Source organism: Antechinus flavipes, chromosome 1 (genome assembly GCF_016432865.1).
Source record: "Antechinus flavipes isolate AdamAnt ecotype Samford, QLD, Australia chromosome 1, AdamAnt_v2, whole genome shotgun sequence".
Lineage (NCBI taxonomy): Eukaryota > Metazoa > Chordata > Mammalia > Dasyuromorphia > Dasyuridae > Antechinus > Antechinus flavipes.
The window spans coordinates 228888948-228904883 of record NC_067398.1 but is presented as its reverse complement, the minus strand read 5'-3'; the positions used below and the strand labels follow the sequence as shown (position 1 = coordinate 228904883).

Below are 15936 nucleotides of genomic sequence, written 5' to 3'. Positions count from 1 at the left end.
AGAAAAGTCACTTAACCTTTGTCTGACTTACTTTCCTCAGTTGTAAAATGGGGATTATAATAGCCTCTACTTTCCAGGATTACTGTGAAGATCACATGGTTATTTGTAAAGCACCTCCTCCTCCTCCTCCCCCTACCTCCTAGTAGGTGCTTTAAAAATGCTTATTGTCTCCTTTTATCTTTCCTTTCAATAACAGATACTTTATACTTTTCTAATTTTTTGGTTTTTTGACTATTTCTTACTATTTCTTGTTTTATTGAATTATTAAGTTTTGTTTGCTGCATTCTACTTTTCAGGATCTCCAATCTTTGGATAAGCTTTTTTTCATTTTCTGTTCTGATGCACTATCTTCTTAAATTGTGGGTCACAAGCCCATATGGAGGTCTTGTAACTGAATTTGGGGGTGATGAAATTATGATTTATTATCAGTAAATGTTGATTTATGCACTTATTCTTATATACTTTAAAAAAACTCTTCTTTCCCCTTTTGCTTCATTGTTTCCATCCCTTTTTGGAGTCCTTATGACCAATTTATTCTTTGTTCTAGGATTGTTCTTATAATTACTGCAGTGGATTTATTTCTGGGCTTCTTTTAACCCATATTTTATTTTATTTTATTTTATTTTTACCGCATTTGGAATTTTCTTCTAACTATACATGTTTTCACCCACTCCAAGTATATTGAGACTTTCTGCCATGGCCGAACTCTGCCATTCTCCTGTTCTGTTGGGTGAGGGAGGTACCTTTGCCCTCTTGCAGTCCTGGCACAGGACACCACGGGGCTGGGGGTAGGTACTTAATTGCAGTCCAGATGCAGGTACATTCTGAATTCTAAGGCTGAGTCCTAGTCCTATCTCCCCTTCTGTATTTTGGGAAGTTGCCTGAGGCAAGAACTTGCTTCCTTGCTGTCTTGGCCTGGAACTTGGGTCAGATGTGGAGTTGAGTTAGCTGTATCTGTTGCCATTATTGTCTGCTCTTTCAGCATTTCCAGGTTGCCTCATTTCCAAATAAGTATACTCACTTAATGGAATTCCTCAACTTTGAGCTTCATCTGTCTAGCTTTGGGATGATTTTCTGAAACATTTACTCTTATGGGCAAAGTGGATAATCTTATGTTTCCTTGCAAAGTCACTCAGAAGGAGGGCCAGTTGCAAGTTTCATCTCTTGGTATAGTCATGACCCAAATTTGTGCTAGCTGAATTCAGTTCTATCTTCTGGGTAAAGATTTTCAGACATATGGGAAATGCTCCTTCTTACTTTTCTGCCAGCAGAACTATTTGAAGTAGATTTGTCTGATTCACAAAATTAGACCGTGCCACCAATTAGTGCCAATATTGTTCCTATTAATGAAGTTTTATTTTTTTTTTTAAATTCAGGTATCTATCTTCCTTGAAGGGTTGTGTGAGCATAAAATGAAATATTGGTAAAAAGTCCTGACCACAGTATCCGACACATAGTAAGGTCTATAGAAATGTTCATTGCCTTTCTTATTCTCCTCTCAATTTTGTAAGCATTCTTATAAATACATGCAGTGTCTTTTTTTATGCCAGATATGGTTTTTGAATAGTTTTTTAAAATTAAAAAATGTCTAATTTCCTCTGGAAAAATTTTACTTTCTATTTAATGTGTCCTGTGTGGATTGTTTCAAAATGTCATTTTAATTATTTAGGTTTCTTGCTCACTACAGCTAAAGTATTTGTAGGAAGCAAGCATAATGACCTTTTCTCCCCAATCAATAATAATGTTTCTGAATAATAAATATAGTGGATTATCTTTTCTGGCTTTTTTACTTTATGTTTTTTCATTTTTACTACTTAAACTAAATCTTTTCTTGCAACAGGTTCAGTTGCTCTAGCAGATTTTTTTACTTTAAACTTTTTCTTCTTTATACATGATTAAAGGATATTTCACTTTAAAAATATAAATTTATATAAATTTAATTTTAACTAAGTCAACCAGCATTTACTAAGTGCCTTCTATTTTCCAGATGCAATGCTTAGGTGTTGAGGATAGAGGCAAAAATAAATATGGTCGGCTCATTACATGTTATTATTAAATTAAATACAAAATATATGTGAAATAATTTCAGGGATAGGAGATTATCATCTAGAGAGGAGGAATCAACACAGGTTTCCTGTAAAAAGTGGCACTTGAGCTGAATTTTGAAGAAAACCCAAGTTCTGTGAGGTAAATGAGGTAAAAGTGAGAGCATGAATTCTAGGTATGGGGGACTAATTGTACAAAGGCTTTAGATAAGAAGTGATGTGATATGGGGTACAGCAAGCAGATCAGGTTTGCTGGAATGCAGAGTGTGTAAAGAAAATGCACAATAAGACTGTAAGGTAAGACTGGAATCAGATTGTGAAGCACTTTAAAAGCCAAAGGAGAGTTTATACTTTTATTTAGAGCAGAGATTTTTCACTTGAGGTCCATTGACTCCCAAAGAATATGTGTATAGACCTCATGAGGATCACAAATTTAGATAGAAAAAGAAATTTTGTTTTTATTTTTACTAAATTTTGATTTCTTTTATAATTGGATGCAACTTATCTTATTAATATTCATACATTTGAAAATATCATTTGGAAAAAGGGTGATAAATTTCAACAGATTGCCAAAGGGTTTTTGACACAAAAAAGATTAAGAGTTCCTGATCTAGAAGGCAAAGGTGGTGTGTGTGTGTGTGTGTGTGTGTGTGTGTGTGTGTGTGTGTGTGTGTAATGAAGTTACTTGATCAGGGGAGTGACAAAGTCAGAACAATACTTTTTTTTTTTTTTAATTAAAGCTTTTTATTTTCAAAACATGCATGGAGGGGTAGCTAGGTGGTACAGTGGATAGAGCATCAGTCCTGAAGTCAGGAGGACCTGAGTTCAAATCTAGTTTCAGACACTTGACAATTCCTAGCTGTGTGACCTTGGGCAAGTCACTTAATTCCAAGTGCCTCAGCAAAACAACAACAACAACAACAACAAAAAACATGCATCGATAATTTTTCAATATTAACCCTTGCAAAATCTTGTGTTCCAATCCCCCTCTCCCCTCTACTCCTTCTCTTAGATGGCAAGTAATCCAATATATGTTAAATATGGTAAAAATATATGTTAAATCCAATATATGCATAGATATTTATATAATTCTCTTACTGCACAAGATATTTATACAATTCTCTTCTGCTTATTTCATTCAGCATCAGTTCATGTAAGTTTCTCCAGGCCTCTCTGAAATCATCCTGCTGGTCATTTCTTATAGAAAAATAATATTCCATAACATTCATATAATAAAACTTATTCAGTCATTCTCCAAGTGGGCATCCATTCAGTTTCCAGTTTCTTGCCACTACAAAAAGGGCTGCCACAAACATTTTTGCACATGTGGGTCCTTTCCCTCCTTTAAGATCTTTTTGGGATACAAGCTATGGTATATGATTGTTCTACAGGAAATGATCAGCAAGATGATTTCAGAGAGGCCTGGAGAAACCTACATGAACTGATGCTAATTGAAATGACCAAAACTGGGAGATCATTGTACATGGCAACAACAAGATTATACGATGATCAGTTCTGATGGATGTGGCTCTTTTCAACAACGAGATGATTGAAGCCAGTTCCAATGATCTTGTGGGAACTTGTAATGTTCTGGTTAGCTTTCTGGAAGTCTCGGGACCAGCCTTTGTTTCAGCTGAGTAACCACCACGAGAATAGCCAGGTGATAAAGTCCAAAAGTCTTTATATTTTCCTTCACAGCCTGTCTCCTTTCCTAGGGCCTGGGCCAGCTTTCTGGAGGCCCTTCAAACAGGCCTTGGTCTCAGTGGGGAAAGCAGGAGGACAGGCCAGCCACCACAAGGCTGATGAAGATGGAATGTCTCTCTGAGTCCAAGTACTTGAGTCCTAGCCTCTAGTCCTCTTTCTTCTCTGAGTCTTGTCTTCAAGTCTGTCTCTAAGTCTGACTCTGACCTCTTAAATACTCTATATTACAATTAAATCCATTTATCATTCTGAGTATAAAGCCAATTATTATATCATTGGGGAACCATTATTTGTTATAAGATTAATTCAATCATGCTGAACTAGAGAACTATTAAGCACCATGCTAAACTAGCTAACATTGTCTTATCAATTCCACTGACTTAACACCTTGTAAGAATCTTTGTTTCAACTAGAGAGTTCTGGCCCATTACATACAAGCCCAATAGAAACACTGCTGGATCAAAGGGTATGCACAATTTGATGACTTTTTGAGCATAGTTTCAAATTGCTCTAGAGAATGGTTGGATTCATTCACAACTCCACCAACAATGTATCAGTGTCCCAGTTACCCCACATCCCCTTCAACATTCATTATCTTTCCCTGTAATCTTAGCCAGCCTGAGAGGTGTGTTAGTGCAGACCAATACTTTAGAAATATCAGTTTGTAGTGGTATCAAGGATGGATTGCAAAAGAAACTGGAGTCAAGACCAACTAGAGGTTACTTCAATAACTCAGGTAAAATGTGATATAGGTGGTAGTCCTTTAAGTGAAGAGATGCATATATGTATAAGAGATACTATCATAGTATAATTAACAAGACTTGTAAGAAAGGAGGAAGAGTTGACCATGATTCTGAGGGTATCAATTTAGATTATTGGAAGGATGTGGAGTCCTCAATAGAAAGAGATGTTAGGAAAATAAGAACATTTTCAGGGGAAAGAGAATGAGTTCAGCTTTGAATATGTTGAATTTATTTATCAAATATCTAGTTGGAGACACCATAAAAGCAAGAGTATAGTTTCTAGAACCCTAGATTTGGAGCCAGGAAGACTTTGGTTTTGAATCTTACCTCAGACACTCAACTATGTGCCTCTGGCAAAGTCAACTAATTTCTTTGGATTTTGGTTTCTTTATTTGTATAATAGGTTGGATTCAATGACTTTCCAATGATAAATCAGTGAAGTTTTGTCCAATAAGCAACTGGAGATGTGAAGCTAGAATTAAGGAGAAAAAATAAAACTGCATACATAGATCTAGAATTCATATGTTTAGAGATCAATAACTGAACAAGATTAGAAAGCACAGAGGTAAAGGAAAGGGCCAGGACAAAGCCCTAGAGCCTCAATCCTCTAAAAGGAAAGGAATAAGGATGATGATCTTTTAAAGGCCACTGAAACCCCCCAAAAATAATGATATGAAAGGAGAAGATGTTATATAGGAAAAGGAATTGATCAACAATATCAAATGTTACAGATATCAAAAGGTTAAAAAAATTTTTAAGACTAAGAAAAGGCCATGAATTTAGCAATTAATAGAACATTGACAATCTTGAAGAAAGCAGTTTCAGTTGAACAAGACTAGATACTAGATTGCAAAGGAATGAAAAGTTAATGTGAATTGATAAAATGGTGATGCCAATTCTAGGAATTTGTCCATAGAAAAGAAATACAGGGGGCAGCTAGTTGGTGCAATGGATAGAGCACCAGCCCTGAGGTCAGGAGGACCTGAGTTCAAATTTGACCTCAGACACTTAATACTTCCTACCTGTGTGACTCTGAGCAAGTCACTTAACCCCAATTGTTTCAGGGGGAAAAAAAAGAGACAGAAAGAGAGATACAGAATAGTAGCTTAAGGGGAATGGCAGGATCAAATTAAGGTGTTGGTGAGTTTTTTCCTCCTAAGGATGGGAGAGAACTGGGCATATTTGTAAGCATATGAAAATTTCCAATAATGATCTATGATTAATTTACAGTTACTTCAATTTTTTAAGTTGCTATTTGGGAGAAACTATTTAGAAAAATGTCAAGAATTATAAGATACTATGGTCCTTTAAATTCCATGAAGATTATTTAGCTTTCAATTCATACATTTCAAATTCAAATGCCATAAGCAGTGTTTACTCAATTTAAACTACTTTAGGCATTTAGGCTGATTGAATGATAGTGGAGGTGGCAGAAGAAACCTGTTGAGATTACACATGGACTGACCTTTTTAAAGTCTATTAGCTAATAACGTTAATTTTAATTTTCATTAGAGTGAGGTTGTTGTATGTGTTAGTCTTGATTTTGGTGACTGATTTGAAATTCATTTTCAGTGGAAAAAAGTTTTATTTTTGTGAGCATTGTATTAAAAAAAATATCCAATAATCTGGGTCACTGCTTGTTTCTCCTATCCCTGGGAGAGAGAATGGGGCACTGCCCATCATAATTGGGAAAAACTGCCTTAAGGAGACTTTTCTTCTTCTTTTTACTAGATGTGCTTCAAAGACATTAAAAGAAAGGCCAAATACAGGTGTGCTTATTCTATGGAATAATGTTTTGTTACTCACAAACATACAGCACAATTAAAAATCTTACAAATCCTTTACCTTAAACATATGATGGGTCAAGTAAGGGGCATAGAGATGTTTATCTATATTTGTCATTTCTGTGGGACAAAGATGGAAAAAGAAAATTCAATTTTCATGGAAGAATGGTTATAGAAGCCTTTACTTTTAGAGACAGTAAAAAAAAATCTATATATTTTAAAGTGAATTTTAGACTAGTAGAACAAGAAATCCTGGAATAACATTCCTAAGTTATCTTACATCTCTGGATCTTAGTTTTCTCTTCTGTAAAGAAGGCTTTGGGCTAGATAGACTATAAAACTGCAGGACATAGAACATTCAGAAACTTTTTATTGTTGCCAAATTTTTTACCCCAGCAGCCCCTATATTCAGTTAAGAAGCTTTGGCGCATGCTACCACTGCTGCTTTACATCTAAATGCAAAAGATTGAGTTATTTGTTTTCTGTCTCTTAATGATCCCATGTGCACACATATATTGTATCTAGGATATACTGTAACCTATTTAACATGTAAAGGACTACTTGCCATCTGGGGGAGGGGGTAGAGGGAGGGAGGGGAAAAATCGGAACAAAAGTGAGTGCAAGGGATAATGTAAAAAATTACCCTGGCATGGGTTCTGTCAATAAAAAACTATTAAAAAAAAAAAAAAAGATCCCATGGACCATGGGGCAGGTCAAGTCCTTCCATCCTTTACTATCTCCCAGTCTAAGCTCAGGTTTGCTGTTTTTCATGCAAATATCTAAACATCTCATCCCCTTTTCCTTTTGCCTTCAATCTTTCCCAACATAGAGTCCTTTCCAATAAATCTTTTCTCTTATGAAGCCCAAGTATTTAAAAGCATTATAAAAATATTGAATACTACTAAGTTTAAATCAATTCAACTTAATTCTCCTAACCTTGAGTCTTACGTCTATCAATGTGCATTCCTCATGCCCAAAACAATGGGGTCAAACTCCAAAAGTAACAGCAGCCAATAAACTGCCTTTAATATTCTCTGTAGGTCATATATTATCTTAGAAAACCACAAGTTTATATATTTTTTTCATTAATAACACATCAACACATTAAAATTAAATAGGAATCACATTTTAAAGTGGTTCCAGTTGCATTTGGGAAGTGTTATGGGCCCCAAAGAAAATGATATAGGGTAGTATGAGTTGCTCCTTCTTTCCAGATCAGCCATATGTATGAGATTAAAAATCCACACTACAAAGTAGTCTGGAAGCACACTGAGAAAGTAGATGACCTTGATCCAGAGACCTATTTTATTTTTTTCAAATGATGATCCACTTTCCCATTTGCCCTTGCTGTGCCCTTTATTGACAATGCAAAAAAGCAAAAACAAATTCTCATGTTCGACATGTCCAAAGAAATTGTCTCTTTCAGTCCTAGGAGTCTATGATCTTTCTGGAAGTAATTGGTTTCATCATGTATTCCTAGGAACCTGCCATAGCTTTCCAGGATGTGCATTTATTTTATTCCTTTAGGAAAGGGTACAAATCACTATTTACTTTACAAAACCACAAATGCAGTGGAGTATTTATTCAGTTCTGAAACTTTACAAAGACATTTAAATTTAGACCTGACCTGGAAATCCTCATCAGTTCAACCTAATTCGAATTTATTATGCCCCTACTGTGTGCCAGGCACTAATACAAAAAAGATACTTTTTCTTTTAAACTTAAGTCTTTGTCTGAATAGCAAAGTAGTGCCTCAAATCATCTCAAATCATAACTTTATCACCATAACTAGATGCTGTATTTTCCTATTAGTAAAAAAAAGTTTTTAGAAAACACTTAGAGCAGTTCTATCATATGGACATGCTTCAAAGGTGTTAAGATTTCATTCTCAAGGTTCCAGTTGGGCGATGGGGGGAGGTGGTGAGCTTTTTGTGACAACATCGATGGCTGCACGGGAACGGACTGGCCCCGGTGGCCTCGGCTAGGAGGTAGAGGAGGGAGTCGGAGCCGCCCTGCTTCCCAGTACTACCTGGGCCAGTGTTTACAGGAAGCAGCCTCAGGCGCAGGTGGTGAGTCAGTACAGAGCCGGGTCGGTTTACTCAAGACTTCTTGCATGACGCCTCCTCGCTTACAGTATTTTCATTTCTGCATCTGAGGGAAACATTCCTTTCGGAACACCTTCCCTTCAGGACACCGAGGGCCCCGAGGGCTGCCCTTGACACACATCGTGACCTTGGGCGAAGCCTTGAAAAATGTCTCTAGGTTCCCGAAAGGGGAATAGGACTCTTCTACATCCACGCACGCCCTCCAGGGCTGAGAGACTGTAAAAGCGCTAAAATCAGACGGGAACCAACTAGGCAGTCCCGGGCATAAGGGGAATCGCGCACATTCGTCATTCGCAGCTCCCTTTACTAATCCCATACCGGATAGAACAGGTAGCAGTGGGGGTGCGAGCGCTAGGGGGAGCGTCGAGAAGAGGGGAGAACGTCGGGAAGAGAGTGTGGGGGGAGGAGCGTGCGGGGCAGCGTCGAGAGGGAGGGAGAGGAGCGCGCAGAGCAGCGTCGAGAGGGAGAAGAACGTATAGGGCAGTTTTGGGGGGAGTGGTGGCGGAGGACGCACTGGTAGGGGGAAAGAGTGTTTGGAAAGTGTCCGGACCGTGTGAGAGAGAGACGAAAGGGAGAAACAAAGAGAAGGAGAAGGCTAGTGGGGATAGTTCTAGGGAGGAGAACGTATAAGGAACGACCCGCGCGCCCCACATCGGCCCCCTATGCTTTTCCCTGGCTCAGGTAGAAGGGAAACGCGAGGAAGGTGGGGCGAAGGAGGAGCTCTGTGCAGCCACGCGGCCGCCTAGGGGGCGTGGCTACAGTCCTTTCCTTTCTCTTGCTTTTTCCCTCCTTTCCCCGCCCCCTTTCTTTTCCGCCCCCGCAGTAGGAAAAGTGGGAGGCAGGGAGAAAAAGAAGGGGAAAAAAGGGAAATAAAGAAATCGAACTGTTTCCCATCGCGTGACTGGCGGTTGCGAATGAAACGGCTCTCCAGCGTAGTCCCAGGCTTTCTGACTCTCAGCAGTGCGCCTCACTACCAGCTGGAACCTTCAGGTCCCTGGGGCTGCGCCCCGCGAGTCGAAGACCTTGCAGCGCAGGCGCAGTAATCACGGTGGCGGCAGCGGCGGCGACGGCGGCTGCCAGTCCCGGGCCCAGCAGACGGTGCTCAGGCCGCAAAGTTTTTATGTCTCCGACGGGGGCCGACTCAGTGCAACGCTGAAACCCTCCGGAGGCGGAGGGTGAGTGTAGTGGGCGGCGCGGGATTTCCTAAGGCCCGACGTGTCCAGCCACGGTCTCCGCTCCCAAGGTGAAAGGGAAACCACCCAGGCGGAAGCCGCGTCCTAGGCTCGTCCTCCCCCCGCTTCGTTTCTGGGGGGAGGAGGGAGTGTCGCGGGGAGACCCTGTAGCGGGTTGGGCGTGTGAAGCCGTGCTTGCAGTGGTAGGTTATAGGGCCTCCGCGCTCCGGCCTTGGCTTCCCCGAATCCCCGCGGCTAGGGATGAGGCGAGTGGGGGGAGCTGGAAAACTGATTTGCGGGAAGACGGCCTCGCCCTCGTTCGGTGCGGCGGGGTGGGGTTGGAGTATCTCTGTCTGCGTCCCGGTTTTGGTGGGGGAGTGGGAGGGAAAGAAAAGGAGTTGCAGGTGAGTACAGGACAGGCCTTCCTGGATCTCCTTTCCAGGAATTCAGAATGCAAAAGGGGTACCTTGGTCCCATGCCATTCCAGGCGTATTCAGAAGCGAATAAAAAGATTTAATAAATTCATGTTATCTACAATTTATTAAAAACTACAAATTTTTTTTGCAGGATTAGGCAGGTAAGAAGCTCTTTTGCGCTCAAGGAGCCCCGCCCCCCTAAAGACTATTCTTCCCCTTAACCAGAAAAGCTGGGGAACTTATTTCTGTCACTTTTAAAGAACATTTCGTTTATACTTCAGTTCATTGGGCAGCTTGGTATTGTAGAAAAGGCGCTGGACGCTTATCCTTAGTTATTTGTATTAACCTGTAAAATGGGTGTTGTACTGACAGCATTGCTGTAAGCATTGAGTGAAGTAGATTAGCTACTTGAGTGGTCTTGTACTAGTCACAACCGCAGGTCTGAGTTTCCTCAGTAGGATCATTTTCAGCTGTAGATCACTGATAGGATTGGTACTTTATAAATGTCAGCTGCTATTAGCAGTAATTTTTTTGCAAATACGATGGAAAGTTTATGAAAGTTAGCGTCATTTGGCATGACTCTTTCATTGTTTCACTTTTGTTCTAAAGAGAAAACTTTCAGAGCTAACCTAGGATGACGGATTGCAAATTCATTTGTTTAATTTTGTTCCCTAATCTGTGCTGTCAGTTGGACTAACTCCTTTCTCTTTAGAAGTTGATGGAATATTTAAGGAGAGTAGAGAAGGGAGAATTAGGCCTACGGAGGTGTTTTTATAACCAAGAGAAACTCTAGAAGTTTATCTCTGATCTTTTTATAGAAGTTAAAGTCTTAAACATGATGTGTGACACTTTTTGAAATCAGAATTTGAATTAATCTTGAAATCAATTTTTGAATTACACAACTTACTTGTCCCTCATACTTGAAGCCTCTACAACTCATTTATTACTTGATTTTTTCCCCCCTTAGTCTTAATTGGTTAAAAAAAAATCTAAAGCTTTTTGCCCAAGATTAAAAATTTGTAAAATGTGTAATTAGGATAAAGCGGTACATACAGTTTATTGTATCATGGAAGTGCTCTTTGCTCACTTGCTCATATAGCAAATGAACCTTGGTTTTAGTACTTGCTCAAGCAGTTAAGAGTTGTTTTAGATAATATAAAAACTGTGCTGTTAAAAATGTGGAAAGCAGTTTTATGTTGCAGTCATTGGCTTCTGTTTAATATGTAAGCCACTCTATGTATTTTTGCAAACTTGAGTTTTTTAGCAGTGGAGTGGAAGTGGTTCTTGAAACTTGTGTCTTAAGTTACAGAGAACTGCAGTACAAACTATGAAAAATCATTATCTAATGATTATTTAAAAGGTAGTACTTTTTAGAAAAGACATGCAACAAGAATTTGGAACAAAAGGTAATTTGTAAAATAAGAAATTTTGCATTTCATCTTTAATCTCTAGTACATAAGACTGAAACATCCTATTTATATTAGGTTTTTCTTCTGCCAAGATAAGTATTGATTTTGTATGTATTGTACAACCCAGTGTATCTTAAGTGTATTCTATAAAAGGGGGGAAAAGCTGCTGAATCAGAGACATGTTGTCTTAGTCGACCATTCTAATCTATAAAATGGAATTTCTGCTTATATGGAAAAATTCAATTTTGTGAATTCTATCTTACTAAGTTTTTCTGTACTTATTGTAATGCAACTATTTATTTTTAATAGTGTTTTATTTTTCCAGATAGGTGCAAAGATAGTTTCAACATTCACTTTAGCAAAACTTCCAAATTTTTCTTCCTTTCTCTCTTCCCAAGGTAGCAAGTAATCTGATATAGATTAAATGTGTGCAATTCTTTTAAACACATCCATATATGTCATGCTGAGCAAAAACCAAAACAAAACAACAGCTCAAAAGGGGAAAAAAATGGGGAAGAAAAAAAAAAACCCAAGCAAACAACAACAAAAAGTGAAAATACTGGGCTTTGATCCACATTCAGTCTTCATAATTCTCTGGATGTGGATGGCACTTTCCATCACAAGTTTATTGGAATTGCCTTGAATCACCTTATTGTTGAAAAGAGCCAAGTCTATCACAATCTTGTTCTTATTTGTTATCTAGATTCTGCTCAATTCATTGAGCATCAGTTCATGTAAGTCTTTCCTGAAATCAGCCTACCAGAACAATAATATTTCATTGCATTCATATACCATAACTTATTCAGCCATTCCCCAACTGATGGACATTCATTCAGTTTCCAGTTCCTTGCCACTTACAACAAAAGCTGCTACAAACATTTTGCACATGTGGATCCTTTTCTGTCTTTTATGATCACTTTGGGGTACAGACCCAGTAGAAACAACTGCTCAATCAAAGGGTATGCACCCTTTGTGCCCCCTTTGGGCATAGTTCCAAATTGCTCTCCAGAATGGTTAGATCAGTTCACAACTCCACTAACTGCATTAGTGTCCCAGTTTTTCCACAACCCTTCTCTAACATTCATCACTTGTCTTTTCTTGTCATCTTAGCCACTCTGAGAGTATATAGTGGTCCCTCAGCTTTTTTTTGTTTTAATTTCTATAATCAGTTTTTTTATGTGACTAGAAATGACTTTAATTTCCATCTAAAAATTGTCTGTTCATAATCTTTGACCATTTATCAATTGGGGAATGTCTTGTATTCTTTTAAATTTGAGTCAGTTCTCTAAGTAGTTTAGAAATGAGACCTTTATCAGAAACACTAATATAAAATTTTTTTCCCAGCCTTCTGCTTTCCTTCTAATTTTAGCTGCATTGGTTTTGTTTGTGCAAAATCTTTTTTAATTTAATGTAATCAAAATCATCCATATAGTTCAACTATTTTTTAATAATATTTATTTTTCCAAATATATGCAAAGATGGTTTTTAACATTCACCTTTGCAAAACCTTGTGTTGCAAATTTTTCTCCTCTTCCCCCATAGGTTAAACATGTGCTAGTCTATACATATTGCCATATTTGTCATGCTGTACAAGAAAAATCAGCTCAAAAGGGAAAAAAACAAGCAAACAAACAATAGCAATAAAAAAAGTGAAAATACAGTGCTTTGATTTGCATTCAATCTCCATAGTTCTCTCTCTGGATGGGGAATGCACTTTTTATTACAAGTCTATTGGAATGTTAAATAATTGATACTTTTTAAGCAATGAATTGGAAATGAATTAGATTAAGATCCTAGGTTGATATAGGATACATCATTGTTTAAAATCCTGGCAGGAGAACTGGTTAGTATATCAATTCAGATAACAAGATTAAATCTTTTGATTTGATTAAAAAATGTAGAAAATTGGCCTTGGACCTTTAGCATTAGATAGTAGGAAATTCCAAAATCATTTTAATTTTAGAATGTTATTTGAAATTTACTATGTAGTAAATCAGCTAATTTATAAACTTTTTATGATCTAGTTTTATGTAAGTCATATATACACACACACACACACACACACACACACACACACATATAGTTCTTGTGATGTATTTAAAGTGGAATGTCGTAATTCAGAAACCTACTTCTTCAACATCTTGTGTCCCTTCTCTGAGGTTTACTGCTTGTATAACTTTAGTGGTTAGAATACTGGACCTGGAGAAACTTAAAATGTTTGAAGCTGTTTTGTGACCTGTCCTCTGTAACATGTGGATAAAAGCACTTACTTCAGAATCATTGTAAAGATCGAATGAGATAATATGTGGAGGAGGGCTTCTTTTATCTTAAATCACTATAAATATTACTACTACTACATATATGCACATATACATATATAACATACACTCAGCTTCCTGTAAGAGGAGGTTGGATTAGATTCAGTTCTAGATGTGTGATCCCTATTCACTCCATTCAGCTCTATTCAGCAAGTCCACCACTCATCACCTTTCCCTTGGGCTGTTATCATAGTCTTACTGGCTTTCATCTCAATTTTTGTTCTCTTCTATCTGGGCCCTAGGCAGCAGCCTAATGATCTACAGGCACAGATCTGACCTGTTACTGTCCTGTTGGAAAACATTCCATGGTTCCTTATTTAAATTTTTTTCTTTATGAATAATTTTTAATTTCAAAATACATTCAAAGATAGTTTTTAACATTCACCCTTGCAAAACCTTGTGTTCCAAATTCCCTTCCCCTTCCATTCCCCATTCCTCTCCTGTAGACAGCAAGTAATTCAATATAGGTTAAACATGTGCAATTCTTCTAATAACCAGACTCTTGTCTGGTTGAAGACCCTACATATGTTTCCAACTTATCTTTCTAAGCTTATTTCACATTTTTTTCCCTTTCATGCATTCATTGTTACATTCAAATGGAACTAGCTGTTCCTGAAACGTAGTATTTTACCTTCTTCCATGCATTCACAGAAACTGTTCTTTTTGCCTCTAAAATACTCCCTTATTTCTGTCTTTCAAAAGAATTTTTATTTTTCTGTCAGGTATAAAGTACTTTATTTTCTTTGAAACTTTGTGTAATCCCCCTCCCCCTTCCTCACTTCCCCAAAATTGTTGTTAGTTGTACCATTTTTCCAATTAATTTGTCACTGCCATATTTGGTTCAGGCCATATCATTTCAAAACTGAATTATTTCAATGGTCTGCTTGTAAGCCTGTCTCTCTCTCAAGTCTTAATTGAAATCCAGGGAAATTGAGACTAGTTCAAGTAGTATCAAAGTAAGTGTCAGAGGTAGGATTTGAACTCAGGACCTCTCATTTCAAATTTTTTTCATTTTTTTTCAAATGCTTTCCACTGTTCATATGAAGCTTCCTTAAAATCTTTTAAGTATTTGAAAAAGAAAGAAGCAGAGTTACTTAAAGCTTATGTATGTATCACTAATTAATGATTAAACAGAAATGAAAAAAAAATTCTTGTAAAATTTTACTGTAAAGAAATGAAAAAATTGATTTTTAAATCAGCTCTGTAGGAAATATTAAGGATATTTTGGTTGGAGAACATATATGGCATGTACAGAGATCTTTAGCTTTAATTCTTGCTTCTAGGTTTCTAGTTTTTATTTTTTCATTAACCTCCTTTTTTACCTTCTGTTTAAAGGTTTTGTGAGATATCCTAGATCTCTTTACTCTTCTGTTTTGGAGTTTTTTTTGATTGTGTGTACTTGTACCTCATTGTCCTGCATGCTTCTATTGATAATTTATCAACAAGTATTTTTTACTCATTACTGCTCCTGTCTTCAAGGAACTGGCATATAGTGGACTCCAGATGTATATATTGCAATATATGAATGAATGCAAGGCAAGCACTGTAGGGCACAATAAGTTAGGAAGGGCTTCATGTAGAAGGGCAGTTCTCAAAAATGCCCCTCCCTCCTTAGTCTCTGAGGCTTTTTCAAGAGTGGTTTGTGAGGTCAAAATAATTTTTCATAATAATATTTATTATTTGACCTAATTTTTACTCTCATTCTCTCTTGACTATACAGTGGAATTTTCCAGAGAGTATATAACTTAAATATTCAAGATTTAGTTGCAAAGAGACGACTGGGTCACTAGCTCTCATATTCAGAATTATATTTTTGTTTTACAAATGATGGATGAATCCGCAGATGTGGTTGGATTTATTAGCACCAATCTCTCAACAAAAATCTTTTATGCAAATCCTTAGCAATAAAAATAAGTGATGTGAAATGTTTCAAGTGTTGAAAAACTCATAGATTATCCCAAAACAACTGTGTTGGCATTCACAATGATGAGCTAACAACAGTTTAGCCAGTGGATAAAACTACTGGCTCCTTAACATGAATCAAGGCAGTGGCACCAAAGTTACTAGTCCTCATCATATTCCTCACTTCCATGCATATTGTCACTTAAGGATGTCCTTAATAAAGAAATAAAAATCATTAATTTTATTAGATCCAGGGCATGTCTTTTTAATATTCCCTGCCTTATGGAAATGTTTGCAAAGTACCATGGGAAGTCACTCAGTTGCAAGCCAGTTTAGCAGAT

General features: G+C 37.5%; 1 protein-coding gene across 1 annotated transcript in view; it reads left to right on the top strand.

Moving 5' to 3' along the window:
- The first annotated feature begins 2705 nt into the window (after positions 1-2705).
- The window catches only part of DENND4C (DENN domain containing 4C), a 139093-nt gene continuing 125862 nt past the window's right edge, over positions 2706-15936 (top strand). The window contains exon 1 of the mRNA XM_051997438.1: positions 2706-9553. The gene's annotated coding sequence lies outside the window, so the exon portion shown is untranslated. The remainder of the gene's footprint in view (positions 9554-15936) is intronic.